The sequence below is a fragment of the Sus scrofa genome, chromosome 1 (genome assembly GCF_054392235.1).
Source record: "Sus scrofa isolate SSC_HxYL_T2T_F1_AM1 chromosome 1, Sscrofa_HxYL_maternal_Yorkshire_Landrace_v2.0, whole genome shotgun sequence".
NCBI classification, from domain to species: Eukaryota; Metazoa; Chordata; class Mammalia; order Artiodactyla; family Suidae; genus Sus; species Sus scrofa.
In genome coordinates, this window is record NC_139383.1 from 22,170,317 (window position 1) to 22,188,191 (window position 17,875).

A 17,875-nucleotide genomic window follows, 5' to 3' on the forward strand; every position below is an offset into this window, starting at 1 on the left:
GACAACTAATAAAAATGGCCATCTTTCATTGTTTTTGTGTTGATTTTAGATGTATAATCCAGCAACATTTTCCAGAAGTACAGATTTGCTGGTCTAAGTCACATTTGTATGCCAGACATTTGTGCCTAAAGTATACATAAATCTTTCTGACTCTGGGATATTCTAAAAAATAAAGTGGCAATCCAATGTATGGAGATTTTGGATGGTTTGTCTTAGTTTGGTTTTGGCTTTGATGAAAATATAAATGATGACTTTGGCATATCTACATCTATCTCTGCTCATAACTAACTTTTGCATTTTATCAACTAGGATATTTGTTAACTAGAACAAAAAGTAAAGATATATGATGATAATGAAAAATAATTATCAACCACAACTATTTTACCTAGGACATTGTTATATGCAGGGTTCCAAGTGTTAAAGTGAATGCAAAGATGAACAACTAATGTAATCTCCTACTGGGTACGCTCTGTGTATGAGCCTGAAAAAATATACAAAGGGATCTGCAATAGCGACATTTGCACTGAACATCTCCTGGATATTCCAAGCCATTCTCCTGACTGAAAACGTCTGCAAGACATTAATTCGGGAGCCACGGTAGATGATTTCTACGGCGTCTTTCCCACAAGCCATTCTGGACTCTTTCTCCCTGGATGTCAGGTCCCCACCCTCCATGCTGTCCTCCAGCCCCAGCAGACCTCTTCTGTCCCAAGCTCCACCCATGCCCTTCAGCATGGTCTCCCTCTCCCAACCCTTCCAACTTGCTCCTCTTTCCTCTAAGCAACAATTCCCTAGAAACTGGACCAAGATGCTGGAATGCAAACAATGTGATTACCTAATTAGAGCCACTCACACACTGTTGGGTGTAATTGACATGCACCACCCTCATGCGCTACTTGTACTTTAATTGATGGAATGTGCTCCCTGGGATTCTGCGCATTGGATTCAGTGGTCTCCCAGTGCCTCTGTATGTGCCACATCTCATGCTCTTATTTTCTCACCTTATTCCACTGAAATAGAAACTTGAAGAATGAAGCCATCAACCTGACATCTCCTTTTTAGAAACTTAACCTGTCTCCTACTTAAAGCAGTCTGACATGGGTACAAACAAAAAGAGGTGTAAGAAAAATACAAGCTCAGACATGCCTACAATAAATGATACAAAATTCTAACTTTTATAACAGTGAGATTAAATTAATTATTTAAGGCAATAAATTTTAAGTGTGACTATGTTATTCTATTCTCTATTAGTATCTTCTAAAAACCTTATGGGGGCATGTATCTATTGCTTGCTTTTTAAAACAAAGGTTCAAAAGATCCGATTATTAAGGGAGCCCCTTTAAAATTAGGAAGCTTTTAACTAACCCATTTTTATAACATTGACTCTCATTATTCCTTAAAGTAAATGAATGCTTTTTTTTTTTTTTTTGTAGATTAAAGTTATGGCCAACTGTCAGGTTCTTCTTTTTCTGCTTTCTTTATAAAAATAATTCATAGCATTTTCTATCCAAATTCCATTGAGACAAAATATTGCAGTCAAAAGAATAATTTTAATGAAAACCAAATGCCAACCATCTCTGAGACCAAAGTAAACAACCAGGGCAACAAGTAGTACATGCAGTTTTCAAAGCACCAAGGGAAGACTTCTTTATGGAAATCTAATTGTTCAGAGGTTGAACTTGGCAGTTGACATTGGAAGAATAGAAAGTCCTACCATGAGCGGTGGCAAAAACTAAGCTAGTATAAGCCACTGAGTGGGTGACATCAGGGCACATAGGTTATATCCAAGTGTGCTGAAGGTTTCAATAAAGCCTACAGAAACTACAGGAAGGGTAAATCCATTTTAAAATTAGTATGACACCACTGGTGAACAAACAAACTTGTACTTAAATGGAATTCAACTTTGGCCGAATTTTCTTAAAAAGTTGGCCACAGGTCTGCCCTTGACACGCATGTTTTGGTTTGGCACTGGACCTCCCAAACAACAAGGCAGGTGAAATTCCTCGAATATACACATCTAATATATCATTCTGTCAGCTAGACAGTAACATTTACATATCACCCTTCCAATTCCTAATTGGCTAATCAGTTGCAAGACCAAATTACACAGTACTGAGGCAATAAGAAACACAGGCATGTAAACAATATCACAATGGCTCATTGTACGTCAAGTTTACTCTACTTAAACATGCCATTTCTATTTGGATAAAGAAAGCCTCCGTAATGATACCACTTTTATGAAGGCCCTAATCAAGCAAAAGTAACCAACACAATATATTGTTTAGGAGCCACATACTATCTTTTAAAAAAGGGAATGATAAACACAAAATTCAGGATGCTAGCTACCACCAGGCAGGAGGCTGAAATATGGGATGGGAAAGGACATGACATGGAAAGCAACAACGGTAAAATCAACTTCACAATTAGGCTTAATAACTTACATATATATATATGTACATGTATATATATATATATATATTATTTTTTGTTCATCACTTTTTCCCATGATTGACTTTTGAAGGGTCTCTGTCTTGCCTAGAATATGGAGGCCTCTACATAAGAGAGCACTGCAAGCCTGGATTATGCAGAGACCCTGTATTTACTGTTAGCTAGAAACCCCTTTGAAAGCTCTTGTGATATTTCTGGCTAAAAGCAAATGAAGTTTTCTGCAGTAGAAGGAGCATATTAAAAGAGCTAATGATGCATTTTTACTTCATTGATATTCACCACTTCTTTTAAAATTAGGACTTATTTTTTTAGAGCAGCTTTAGGTTCACAGCAAAACTGAGGGAAACATACAGATTTCCCATCCTTCCTCCACAATTCCCCACTTTAACAACATCCCCCACCAGAATGGTACACTGGTCACAACTGATGAACCTACACTGACACATCGAAATCACCCAAAGTCCATGATTTACCTTAGGGTTCACACTTGGTATGTAAATTCCATGGGTTTGGGCAACTGTATAAAATGGCTTGTACCCATCACTATGGTAATACATACGGAGAGTTTTTGCTGCCCTAAAAACCCCCTACTCTCTGCCTACTCAACCTCCCATCCCTCAACTCCTAACAACCATTCATCTTTTTATTGTATCCATTGCTTGGCTTATTCCTCAATGTCTCATAGTTGTAATCCTGCAGTATGTAGCCTTATCAAATTGATTTCATGTAGTAATATGCATTTAAGATTCCTCTGTTTCTTTTCATGGCTAGACACCTCATTGCTTCTTAGTGCTGAACAATATTCCGTTGTCTGAATACACTACAGTTTACTTATTCACTCACCTACTGAAAAACATCTTGGTTGCTTCCAAGTTTTGGCAATTACAAATAAAGCCACTATAAACATCCAAGTGCAAGTTCATTTGGGGACATAAGTCTTCAACTACTTTGGGTAAATACTATGGAGCAGGACTGCTGGATCATATGGTAAGAGTATATTTAATTTTGTAAGAAATAGACAAACTCTCTTCCAAACTGGCTGTACCTTTTCCAGTAATGGATAAGAACTCCTGTGGTTCCATATCCTGTCAACATTTGGTGTTGTCAGTGTTCTGGATTTTGGCCACTCTAATAGGTGTGTGGTGGTTTCTTACTCTTGTTTTTCATTTTTATTTCACTGATGACATAGGATCAGTGGAAATCTTTTCATACGCTTAGCTGCCATCTGCATATCTTCTTTGGTGAGATATCTGTAAAGGTTTTTGGCTCATTTTACAATTGAATTGTTTGGTTTTTTTTATTGCTGAGGTTTAAGAGCTCTTTGCACATTTTAGATAGCAGGTTTTTATCAGACATGCATTTTGCAAATGTCTTCTCCCAGTCTGAGGCTTGTCTTCTTCTTCTCTACTTTTGCAGAGCGGATGTTTTAATTTTAATGAATCCCACCTTATCAAGTATTCCTTTCATGAATCATGCCTTTGGTGTTGTATCAAAAAAGTCTTCACCATACCCAAGGTTATTTAGGTTTTCTTCTACATGATCACCTAAGAGTTTTATAGTTTGGCATTTTACATTTAGGCCTGTGATCCATTTTGAGTCAAATTTTGTGAAGAGTGTAAGGTCTGTGTCTGGATTCATTTTTTGCATGTAGACGTCCAGTAGTTCCAGCAAAGACTATCTTTACTCCATTGCATTGCCTTTGCTCATCAAAGATCAGTTGTATGTGTTTATCTGGGTCTGTTTCTGGGATCTCTATTTTGTTCCACTGATCTATTCTATTATTTCATCAATACCACACTGCCTTAATTACTGCTTTATACCAAGTCTTGAAGTTGGGCAGAATCAGTCCTCAAACTTTGTTCTTCTTTGATCTTGGGTTCGCTTTTTTGGGTCTTTTGCCACAATCAGTGTTTTGGTATTCACAAACTAACTTTCTGAGATTCTGACTGAGACTGCATTGAATCAAGATGGGAAGAATTTATATCTTGACAGTATTGAGTTTTCCTATCCATGAACATAGAATCTCTCTCCATTTATCTAGTTCTTCTTTGGTTTTGTTCATCAGATTTTGTAGTTTTTCCTAGGCTAGGGGTTGAATTGGAGTTGCAGCTACTGGCCTACACCGCAACCACAGCAACACTAGATTGGAGCCACATCTGCAAACTACACTGCAGCTTGTGGCAATGCCATATTCTTAACCCACTGAGCAAGGCCAGGGATCGAACCTACATCCTCATGGATACTAGTGGGGTTCTTGGCCCACTGAGCCACAATGGGAACTGCTATTTTTTTTTTAACTTTAAATTCCGTTTGTCCATGCTGGTATACAGGAAAGTGAGTGTATCCTGCAATCTTGCTATAATCACTTATTAGTTCCAGGAGGGTTTTTTTGGTCAATTCTTTCAAATTTTTCTACATAGTATTTACCACTTTTTAGTCAAAAGCAAATGTGGCCAACTTTGATCAAATCAAAAAATAATTTATGGTAACTTCCCTAAACACTAGATAAAAACTGATTTTCTTTTTTTCAGTTTTAGTGAAGTATAATTAACAAATAAAAATTGTATATATATAAGATTTATAACTTGATATTTTAATATGTATAAACATTGTGAATTATCACAATCAAGCTAATTAATATATCCATCACCTCACATAGTTATCATTTTCTCTCCCTCCCTCCATTTCCTTTTTTTCTTTCTTTCCTTTATCTTCCCTTCAAGATGCTTAAGATCTATCCTCTTAGCAAATTCCAAGTGCACAAAACAGTATTGCTCCAGAACTTATTCATCTTGCATAACTGAAACTTTGCATCCTTTGATAAATAATTCCCTATTTTCCTCTTCTCCCATTTCCTGGCAAGCACCATTCTAGTCTCTGCCTCTATGAGTTTGACTATTTTAGATTTCACCTACTAGTGAGAGCTTGAAGTATTTGTCTTTCTGTTTCTGGCTTATTTCACTTAGCATAATGTTCTCCAAGTTCATCCCAGTTGTTGCAAATGGCAGGATTTCCTTCTTTTTTAAGGCTGAATAATATTCCACCCTACATACCTATCTAATTTTCTTATTTTTTTCACCAAGAGACGTTTAGGTTGTTTTCGTGTCTTTTTTTTTTTTTTTTTTGTCTTTTTGCTATTTCTTGGGCCGCTCCTGCAGCATATGGAGGTTCCCAGGCTAGGGGTCTAATCAGAGCTGTGGCCACCAGCCTACGCCAGAGCCACAGCAATGCAGGATCCGAGCCGCGTCTGCAACTGACACCACAGCTCACGGTAACGCCGGATCGTTAACCCACTGAGCAAGGGCAGGGACCGAACCCGCAACCTCATGGTTCCTAGTCGGATTCGTTAACCACTGCGCCACGACGGGAACTCCTATTTTCGTGTCTTGTCTACTGTGACCAATGCTGCAATGAATATGGAAGTGCAGACATCTCTCAAGATAGTGAATTAATTTCCTTTGGATATATATCCAGAAGTGGAACTGCTGCATCGTATGGCAGTTGTATTTTTAAGTTCTTTTTTCCCGTTTATTTGGCCACCCTGAGGGATATAGAGTTTCCAGGCCAAGGATCATATCCGAGCCACAGTTGTGACCTAAGCTGCAGCTATGGTAACACCTGATCCTTAATGCACTGTGCTGGACCAGGGATTGAACCCGTGTTCCAGTGCTCCTGAGATGCCTCCAATCTCATTGCACCACAGCGGGAACTCCTATCTATAATTCTTAGAGAAAACTCCACACCATTTTCTATAATGGCTGTATGACTTTACATTCCCACCAAGAGTGTATAAGAATTGCCTTTTCTCTACGTCCTTGCCAATATTGTCATCTCTTGTCTTTTTAACAATATCCACCCTAATGGATGTGTGGTGATATCTCATTGTGCTTTTGACTTGCATTTCTCTGGTGATGATTTGAACTTTTTCATATAGCTGTAGACCATATATATGTCTTTTGAGAAATATCAATTCAGGTCCTTTACGTACTTTTAAAATATTTTTATAACATTTTAAAGGTTACTTTCTATTTACAGTTATTACCAAATTTTGTCTACTTCCCTAAACACTAGGTAAAAACTGACTTTTTAAAATTCAAAAAGAGTTTGCTAAAAATTCTCCAAGACCAAAAACTGTTCAAAAGATAATGTTTTTAAAATGAGGTGTGTGCTTTGGCCAACGTGAAGGTTATTCTCTGATTTAAGCAATTTCTCAAACAAAGGGATATTAGTTGATAATTTTCATCATATTATTAATACAGTGGCTGTCTAGTTAGGTTAAACATTTCAAGAGCTAGATACTGATGCTTAATTGTTTAAAAGTCCATTTTGAATATATGAAATGCTCACTGGGGAAAATACGCAGAAAATGCAAATGAAAATTCAGTTAATCCACAGAAACAATGCAACCTGGATGACGGTAATATTTATTGAAATTGAGAACAATAAGATGAAAAACTGGTTTGGGGATGAAACTAGTAATTGTTTTTTAACATAAGTTTGAAAATCATATTAATCCTCTAAGCAAAAACACAAAGGCAGCTGAATATAAGAATATGGAGCTCGGGAGAAGCTGGGGCTCAAGATCTAATTCATCCAGATTTATATCTAATGTCATGATGCTAGGTGAGTTGCCCAGGGGAGTGAATACAGACAATATAAGGAAGAGGATCCAGGACTTCTTTTTAGAATATGCGCAATTGAAAGGTTACAAAGAGGAAGAGAAATAAGGGAGGGAGAATAAGAAGAAACAACCAGAAATATAGGTGGAAAATCAGGAAAGTGTATTTCCCCAGAAGCCAAGTTTTAAGAAGGTGTCGCAAGAAAGCGAAAGCGACTGGCTGGATCAAATACTCCTGAGAGTTTAAGTTAACTGAAGACTCAGAAATGGCCATTATATTTGTCAGTGTGGTAGTCACTCGTGACCTTAATCAGAGCTCTTCCAGCAGAATGGATTGGGTTTAAAAGAGAATCGAAGAAGTGGAAACTAGAAGTGTGGACAGCTCCTTCAAAGAGCTTTGCTGAAAAGAGAACAGAGACATTGGTGGCACTAAAAGATTCAAGATCAAGATAAATTTTATTTTATTTCTGATGAGAGATACCATAGTATCTTTGTAGATTGATGAAAATGAAGCATTTTGAAATGAAAAATTCGACAGTACAGGAAGGAGAGGAAATAATCTCAGTCAGTAAAAGATGCTCAAATAGACAAGAAGTTCTGCAGTCCAGTGCACACATAGAAGAACTGTTCTTAGAAGTATAAAGAGTTCATCCACCCAGCAGGAGGGAACAGAGGGTTCAGGTTCAGAAGAAGGCAGACTTACAGATTTGATGTCAGGAGAATGTGTAAGTTTCTTCTGATTTCTTTTGTTTCCTAATGGATACAAACAGCAAGATCGTCATGCTCTTGGCCTGTATGAAGACTGTTCTCTGAGTGAGACGATCACGGAAGAGATGCTCAAGAATTGAGGACAGAGGTAAAGAGGTGAAAGAGGCACTGTGAGAATAGGAGACTCAATGCTTAGGGAAACGTTGTGCATTGTTGGGCAGTACTGAGGGCCAATTGATATTTATGGTCATAAATATGAAGGAAGACCAAAGAGCATGCTTCCATGATTTCCTTTAATCATGGTCAGCTGCTCAGGTGCAAGCATGCGTATGTAGGTAGCTGGGTTTAATCAGAACTACAGATTTTCTGGGTGAATAAAACTGAAGGCAAAAGAGGATATGGTAGTTGATGGTTTGCAAGGGTGTGCTGATGATGTTGGACCATGGAACCTCTGCTAAAAAATGAGGAAATGAGGGGCACATAAAGGCTGGAAAAGGTGCTGCAGCAGAATATCTCTGAGACATTCTCCCCCCTTTACAAAATAACAGAGCAAACTCCATTTCAGCAAAAAGCAAGAGAGGTTACATCTCACAGGCACTCTGATAAAAATATCTCACTCTTCCTTTACCATTTAGCCCTTCTGATAACAGCGTTGTTCCCTTTCTACCTGTGCCTAGGGTCAGAAATGGCAAATTTTAAAATATCAAATTAGGTCACATCACAATGGCTCTCTGTGGCAAAGAGAAATTGGCTCTGATATGTTTAGTATAGTTAAGTTGTGAGCTTAACTTGCGTTAACATTCAGAGAAACTTAAAACCTTAGAAGGAAAAATTCATTTAAAATGATAATGCTATTTTTAGCAACATGGATGGACCTAGAAATGATCATGCTAAGTGAAGTCAGCCATACAATGAGACACCAACATCAAATGCTTTCACTGACATGTGGAATCTGAAAAAAGGACAGAATGAACTTTGCAGAACAGATACTGACTCACAGACTTTGAACACTTATGGTCTCCAAAGGAGACAGTTGGGGGGGTGGGGGGATACTCTGGGGTTGTGGGATGGAAATCCTATAAAATTGGATTATAATGATCATTGTACAACTACAAATGTAATAAATTCATTGAGTAATAAAAAAATAAAAATAAATAATAAAACAAAATAAATAAAAAATAAAATAAAATGATAATGCTAGGTTGCCTTTCAGTAAAAGTGTAAAGTAGAAATAAAGCAATTGTAATTGTAATACAGTATCTATAATATACTCCCATTAATTTCTAACTTAAATTTGACAGAGACCCATGAATAGGTTGAAAGATATTCTTTTTTTTAAATTATTTTTTCAAATATACATGCAGTCATTAAGTAAACTGCTAATCAATTATCAACCTGTATAATATTTATTGACCATCATACAGTATCTACAGCACTATGGTGATACACACATTAGTCCAATGAAATTCATAATATGCAGTATCAAGATTAAATCTTATTCACAATGACAATAACACAAGGCTCTCCTTTTTTCAAATTTTATGCTGTTTGAAATCATAATTTAAGAGCAAAGAGATAAGCAACCTGGACAGGTGAGGTCTCTCGTTTTAGGCCCTAAAAAGACCATAGCTTACCTTTCAAACTGACCAAGTGATAAAAGCACTTACTCTCATACATAGAAAAGGTGATTTAGCCAGTTCAAGTATGTCAATTTACATCCATTCATGTAAACTGCAATGGAAGCAGCAAAAACTAACACTGCTCAAATTAGTACTTTCCCGTGCTAATTACAAATAATTCTTATGTACTCATTAAAGCAGTGCTTCTGCTAGGGAATATCTGCCCAGATTAGGTCTGTGTAACTTTAATCAAGAAAACAGTATTAGAAAAATATATAATTCAAACTTCGCCAACTCAGCAAGATTTCTGGCCAACACTGCCAGAATGACATTTTCGTTTTTAACTGTACCACTATTCTTTACAACCAGAAAAAACCTAATAGATTCTTCAGACTTTAAAAGCTATCAGTTTCATGGACAAGTTTTATGTCTACTTCATTCTTGAATTTTATATTTTAATTCCTCTTGGCTTATTCAGGAAAAAGGCAATAATAAATAGAATAAAAACAAGAAGTGGTGGGATTTTATGAAAACTTACTTGATAATACATGTCTATTACTTGACTCAAAAAGACAGCTTCATTGAATATAAAATTTTAGATTGCATCATTTTCTCAAAATTCTGTAGATGTTGCTCTGTTACTTTAATTTGTTGTCTAAATGATAGACACTAAATTTAGATGACTCAGAGTATTGTAATAATTGCTCCTTAGCAGGTAATTTGTTAAAGTGTTCTTTATTTTTTTTCTCATGTATGGAGACTCACACGAGAGTTAATAATTATTCTAAATCACAAATTTTGCCAGGATGAGTCTAAGTGTGTGTCATTTCTTATTTACTTTGCCTGAGAGATAATGAAACTTTCTGATTCATATGCTCAGACCATTTCTTTCCTCAGCACAAGGAAATTTTTTAAATTTTGTTTTGATTATTATTTCAGTTCTAATTTCTGTGGTTTATTTTTCAGAAATGATCAATAATTGTTATTAAATCTCCATTCTCTTTACCTTATAGTTTCTTTTTCATTATTTTTAATTTCTTTTCCTTTTTTAAATTTTTTTAAATTATAGTTGATTTACAACGTTTCTTCAATTTCTCTTGTACAGTAAAGTGACCCAATCACACACAGTTCCCTGTGCTGTACAATAGGGCCCCATTGCCCATCTATTCCAAATGTAACAGTTTGCATCCCAAAACCCCAAACTGCCTGTTCCTTCCACTCCCTCCCCCCGCCCCCTTGGGAACCACAAGTCTGTCTCTCCTTGGCTATGATCTGTTTCTGTTTTGTAGATAGGATCATCTGTGCCATATTTACATTACACAAATAAATGATATCATACAGGATTTATCTTTTTCTTTCTGGCTTACTTCAGTTAGAATGAGAATCTCTAGTTTCATCTACGTTGCTGAAAATGGCATTATTTTGTTCTTTTTATGGCTGAGTAGTATTCCATTGTATACATGTACCACATCTTCTTAACCCATTCATCTGTTAATGGACATTTGGGTTGCTTTCCATGTCTTGGCTATTGTAAACAGTGCTGGGATGAACATAGGAGTGCATGTATCTTTTTGAACGAATGTCTTGTCTGAATAGATGCCCAGGAGTGGGATTGCTGGATCATACAGTAGTTCTACATTTAGTTTTCTGGGGTACCTTCACACTGTTTTCCATAATGGTTGTACCAATTTACAAAAAAAAAAAAAAAAAAAAAGGAAAGAAAGAAAGAAAAAAAACCCACAGAATGGGAAAAAAAATCTTTGCATACAATGCACCAGACAAGGGTCTCATCTCAAAAATATAAAAACAGGAGTTCCCGTCGTGGCGCAGTGGTTAACGAATCCGACTAGGAACCATGAGGTTGCGGGTTCAGTCCCTGCCCTTGCTCAGTGGGTTAACGATCCGGCGTTGCCGTGAGCTGTGGTGTAGGTTGCAGACACGGCTCGGATCCCGCGTTGCTGTGGCTCTGGTGTAGGCTGGTGGCTACAGCTCCGATTCGACCCCTAGCCTGGGAACCTCCATATGCTGCGGGAGCGGCCCAAAAAATAGCAACAACAACAACAACAAAAGACAAAAAAAAAATATATATATATATATATATATATATATAAAAACAACTCATACAACTCAACAACAGCAACACAAACAACACAACTGAAAAATGGACAGAAGACCTAAATAGACATTTCTCCAAAGAAGATATACAGATGGCTAACAGGCATACGAAAAAATGCTCAACTCACTAATTATTAGAGAAATACAAATCAAAACTACAATAAGGTACCACCTCACACCAGTCAGAATGGCCATCATTAACAAGTCAACAACTGACAAACGCTGGAAAGGGTGTAGAGAAATGGGTATCCTCTTTCTTTTAAATTCTGTGAGAATTTCTTTAGTTTGTTCTCCACTGGACTGATCTGATTTTCCACAGTATCAATTTTAGTTTTTACAGGCCCCATTGCAGATATTTAATTTTGCTACTGAATTTTTATTTTATTTTTTTATCTTTTAATTTTTTTGGCCATGCCTACAGCACATGGAAGCTCCCAGACCAGGCAGCAAATCCACATCAAAGTATCAATGACCCAGCAGTAACTGCAGTAACAATGCTGGATTCTTAACCAGCACCACAAGGGGATTCGAGGCTACTGCATTTTTAGCATCTTACAATCAATGTCCTCTCACTCCTTCTTTTTCATCTCATCCTGTTGCCTTCTCATTTCTCTATTCTCAATTTACATTATACTCTGCTTCCTGGATGCCATTCATTCTAATGAATCTGTGGATTTTGAACAATTTTCTATGTTTTAGTCTCCTGGTGCAAATGATTTTATTAGCATGCTCTTTTTAAGGATGATATTCCATTTGCTTTGTTATGCAATAATTGTCAAGGGTTTCATGTAGTTGTTGGGTTTTTTCCTATTTACTCAGCTCAGAGAAAACAAAGATTCACCTAAGACTAGTATTTTTCCAATAGATAGCATATGTAGATTGGTCTAGGGGTCACTCTTTCACTTCAGTTCTGCTCTAGTTTCAGAACTATGGTTGAATAGTTATTTATAATTTTAGCTCTATTTAGTAATATTTGCTAAGTGTTGCAGGTGATAAACATTTGCCCTTTTGTAAAACCATTTTTCCTGACTCACAGGCTGGTTCTCAATCACTCTAAAGTAATGGTGTACATGAAAGAGAAACTATAAATCCCAGAGCACACTACTGCTTATTAGTAGAAACCTGCAACAATTTGTTTGTGAATATTACATTTCTTAGAAGGCATTGCACTTCTGTTAGTCCTTTTCCTATTTCCCTCTGGCCTAGTTGTTTTACGGGTTTTACAGACAACAATTAGGCAACCCTTTGGCTCCCTTCCAGATCTACACCCCTGGAATAAAGAGACGTCTTTCCAGACACGTTATTTCTGAATCAGAAATAGGAAAAGAGCTTCAGTACCATCGTCTCAGGTTTTAGACCAGCAGATATGGAGGGCTATCAATTAAATATTTGGAAACAGTTTCACTAGCCCTGGCTTTCATGGGACTATCTTCTCAGATTCCAAAACTAGGTTGACTGTAAATTCTAAATATTTTACATTATTGTGAATTTTCATTCACTGTGTGTATATATATGTGTGTGTGTGTGTGTGCGTGTATGTATATATATGTATATACATATGATATATATTTTATCATCCTCGATTTTCAGATGAAGGTACTAGGTCATAGAGCAGCTAAGTGGCTTGCCCAAAGAAAAAGCCAGAGGTAGACTAGGCTGCCAACCCAGAAGATTTTACTCCAGAGCCTGTTCACTTGATCACTGTACACTCAATCCTTTCTGAACATCATACTCAGTTAAGCAATTAGTTTCATCCTAAAATGACCACAGTCCTCTCAAATCATGGTTATTGTCCCTGGTGACAGGTATATATGTAATAACTAGAATAATGGTAAATAACATTTATTAACTACTTGATATATACCAGGCATTGAGTAATGCAATTAGTATATATTATCACAATTAACCCTTACAACTCTATGTGATGGGTACTATTATTATTCTCATTTAAAAAATTAAAATAACAACACTAAGCTTTGAGATGGTAATAAATTTACTCAAAGTCAGATAACTGGTAAATGGAAAGGCTGGGATTCAAATTCAATCTAATTTCTAAACCCAAGCACTTCCCTCTTTAGATATAAAGTCTCCATTTAATAGATATATAACACATTGCCTGTAATTCTCCAATAAACTGATGGCATATATTCCTAGAAGGCCAAATGTTAAGAACTACCTTTTTATACATTCAACTATAAATCAATACCTTCTGAAGCAAAAATGCTTTTAATCATATATAAATGGTTGCAAATTAGCCAGATGACTTCTGAATGTGCTTATGGCCGGGGATTTAAATTCAATCATTTGCCCTATATTCATTTTGTCAGTTCTCTGTGCACTGCATTAAGAGGCTTTCTTATCTTCTGACTTCCTGTAGGTTTAACCAGTAAAGAGTACTGGCAAGAAATCAGACAGAGGCAGGAAAGGAACCTTGGGGTATTTGTTTTGTTTCCTTAACTTCTCAGAGCCCCTGCATGCCAGATGAATACAGAAGATCACTGCCCAGGCCTAGCAGTGGTCACTTGCCCTGTTGCTGACCCACAAGTTGTGCGCAGTATCTGTGACCTCTCTACAACCTGCTCACACTTCTAAATCATTCCTTCACTAAATTCAGTCAAATTGCCTAATTTAAGTGTGCCAGGACCTAGGATGATAGAGAAGTGATATTTTCTAACATAGAACAAATGCCTTAATATTTTGGTGGAGGCTATTTTCCCATTCTATATATATTCTTAATGTTCATCTATCTTTTTGGAAATAGCAAAGATGTTCATGTAATTCAAAGAAAAGTGTGGGTAATGTCATAGCAAACACACTTTCCCTGGACTCCTAATGTTGTCTTTTCAAACTGGATCTAATAAATCGCTCATGACTCAGCTAAAGTACAATTTTAAGGCAAGATGAGTGGAATGTACAAGCAAACTCATGATTACTGTGCACAGAAAACTATTTTGCTCACTTCAGCCATGTCAGTTCCATCCTAATTAGGATGCGTTAGGCGCTTCAAGAGTCAGGTCTGCTGTATTTATGAACCCAAACCAAAGGTGCCTAATGCCATTGGGTTTTAAAGATAGTCAAAGACAGCTAGTCACTTACATTTATGAGACATGTGATGAAATATTTGCAGAGCATCTCCTAGACAGGAAACTGTGGGGCTGAAACACCTCAGGTGATCACTGGCATTATTTTTCTATTCACAGAAAAATTTGTTAGCAGGAATATAGAGAAATAAGTACGATATTGGAGAGAACGTATATTTATTGGCTTAAAGTTAAGATACTCTTTTAAACACTCTGTATAGCAAATCTGCCTCTAATAATTTATCCTAAGAAAATAATCATGGATATATGTTAAGATTTATCTATCCATATGCTCACTAAGACAATCAATATAAACACCCATATGAAGGAATATGCAGTCATTTTAAAATGATGTTATGGAGTTCACTTGTGGCACAATGGGTTAAGGTTGCTGTTATGGTGCAGGTTCGATTCCTGGCCTGGGAACTTCTGCATATCTTAAGCAAGGCCCAAAAAATGATGTTATGGAAGAACATGTAACGGCATGGAAAAATACTTTTAAAATGTTCCATGTGGAAAAAATAGATATTAAAATGATATGTAAGCTGCTTCCAGAACCAGCCAAAATGGAGAAAGTTGACTACAGCCTATCATTCCCACTGATTACAACTAAAACTCCCAACATAATACAAAAAGCAACGCCCCTGCAGACTTTGAAAAGTACACACACCAGTTATATTTGGGAATCAAAATGGAAACTTGAATAAGGGACCATAAGGGGTTAGGTTCATGAATTTTTATTTTCCTTTTTTCCTTAGAATGGACTTGAAGGCGGAGTTCCCGTTGTAGCTCAGTGGTTAACAAATCCAACTAGGAACCATGAGGTTGCAGGTTTGATCCCTGGCCTTGCTCAATGGGTTAAGGATCCGGCGTTGCCATGAGCTGTGATGTAGGTTACAGACACGGCTCAGATCCTGTGTTGTTGTGGCTCTGGCATAGGCCAGCAGCTACAGCTCCAATTCAACCCCTAGCCTGGTAACCTCCATATGCCATGGGAGTGGCCCAAGAAATGGCAAAAAGACAAAAAAAAAAAAAAAAAAAAAAAAAAGAATGGACTTGAAGGCAAGCTGAATTCTGGAATTGTTCAGCAAGCATTGACAGCAAAAACTCTAGGAGAAACACCTTCTTGGCAGCCAGAGGTCTGGGAGAATACTCCTGTGTACTGGAGATTATAGGGGAGATTCTTCTTTATTTTTCCCCCACCTTTCTTTCCTCTCCCAGCCTTGCTCTGAGACCAGGCTCAGTTACAGAGCTGAATTGGCAGTGGCACAGGTATCTAAAACCCCAAGAAAAAAAAAATCTCTCTAGCCAGAGAACTGGGAGAAGAAGCCTTCTTATACAGGTTTTTCACCTCCTACTACTTCTCCATAAAGGGAGCTCCAATTGTGTAGGCCTTCACAATGTCATGGGAAGCTAAAATTCTAAGAGGACTCCATTCTTCTGGCCAGAGGAACCAAGAGAATGAGTGTTTGAGAGCTGGATTGTATGGCAGAAATCATGGAGAGAAGAGAGCTGAAAAGGAACAGCTCCTAAGTCTGTGTTACGAATGGACATAAGCCATGGACCTGCTCAAAACAAACCTAAAGAGGCGCAGCAGAGGTGTCAAGACCTGAACTACCATAGAAACCATTGCCCCAATTCTAGACTAACCTTGAGTGGTGTAAGCTCCAGTAAATCAAAAAAAGCATGGCAAAACCTTTGAAAATTCAGCTGACATCAGAACCATCATGAGACAGACTATGAGGCTTGAACCTAATGTGCTTGATTCCCCCCTAAACAATCAACTAGACAAACAAGTCAACATTCTTTAAAGGACTTTAATAGGACCCAGGGTTTCACAAAGTAATATTCAATGTGTTCAGTGTACATTCTAAAGTAACTTGATATACAAAGAGCCAGGAAAATACGACCAATAATCAAGGAGAAAGATACTCAACAAACACCAATTCCAAGGGTCCCAAGTGTTGGAATTACAAGTCAAGGACTTAGGACAGTTCTTACAATCCTCCATAACACAAAGGTGAACATTGTTTAAAAGAATAAAAGATAGGAGTTCCCGTCGTGGCACAGTGGTTCACGAATCCGACTAGGAACCATGAGGTTGCGGGTTCGGTCCCTGCCCTTGGTCAGTGGGTTAACGATCTGGCGTTGCCATGAGCTGTGGTGTAGGTTGCATACGCAGCTCGGATCTGGCGTTGCTGTGGCTCTGGTGTAGGCCGGTGGCTACAGCTCCGATTCGACCCCTAGCCTGGGAACCTCCATATGCTGTGGGAGCAGCCCAAGAAATAGCTAAAAAAAGACAAAAATAATAAATAAATAAATAAATAAGAAATAAAAGACAGAAATTCATAGTTGAGAAATAGAAGCTATGAGGAAAATGGAAAATTTAGAACTGAAAAAGACAAAATGTGAAATTCAAAATCTCACTGGATGTACTCAATACCAGAATGCAGATAACAAAGAAAAGAGTCAGTGAATTTGAAGATAAATCAATAGAAACTACACAAACTAAAGAACAAAGAGAAAAAAATGGCTGGAAAAAACCCCAAGCCCTCGGAAACTGTGGGACAATATTATATCAATGGAGACCCAGAAGAAGAAACAAAAGAGATAGATGAGTGCAGAAAGAATACTTGAAGAAATAATGACAGAAAACTTTTCAAACTGACTGAAAGATATCAGACTGCAGATTCAAGAGGTTTAGCAAATCCTTAGTAGGATAAACTCATAAAGCTGTGGCCTGACACCTCACAGTCACACTGGTAAAAACTAAAGATAAAGAGAAAAAAGACATAAAGCAAACTAGAGAAAAACAAAGATTACATTCAAGGAAGCAGTGATCTGAATGACTGAAGATTTCTTATCAGAAATCACAGAGGCCAGATGATAGTGGCACAACATCTTTCAAAAAATAAAAAAAAAAAGAACTATTAACTTGAAATTTACACCCAGTGAAAATATTTTTCAGGACTGAAGGCAAAACAGAAAAACTCTCCAACTAAGGAAAACTAAAAGAATTTGATGCTAGTGAACCCATTCTTTGTTTGTTTTTGTTTTTGTTTTTTCGTCCTTTTAGGGCCAAACCTGTGGCATATGGAGGTTCCCAGGCTAGGGGTCTAATTGGAGCCATGGATGCCAGCCTATGCCACAGCCACAGCAACACCAGATCCGAGCTGCATCTGCAACCTACATCACAGCTTATGGCAGTGCCGGATCCTTAATCCCCTGAGCAAGACCAGGGGTCGAACCTGCAACCTCATGGTTCCTAGTCAGATTCGTTTCTGCTG

General features: G+C 37.4%; 1 protein-coding gene across 7 annotated transcripts in view; it reads right to left on the reverse strand.

The window, feature by feature from the left end:
• The window catches only part of AIG1 (androgen induced 1), a 252,199-nt gene that overhangs the window by 218,882 nt on the left and 15,442 nt on the right, over positions 1 to 17,875 (reverse strand). The window lies entirely within an intron of this gene.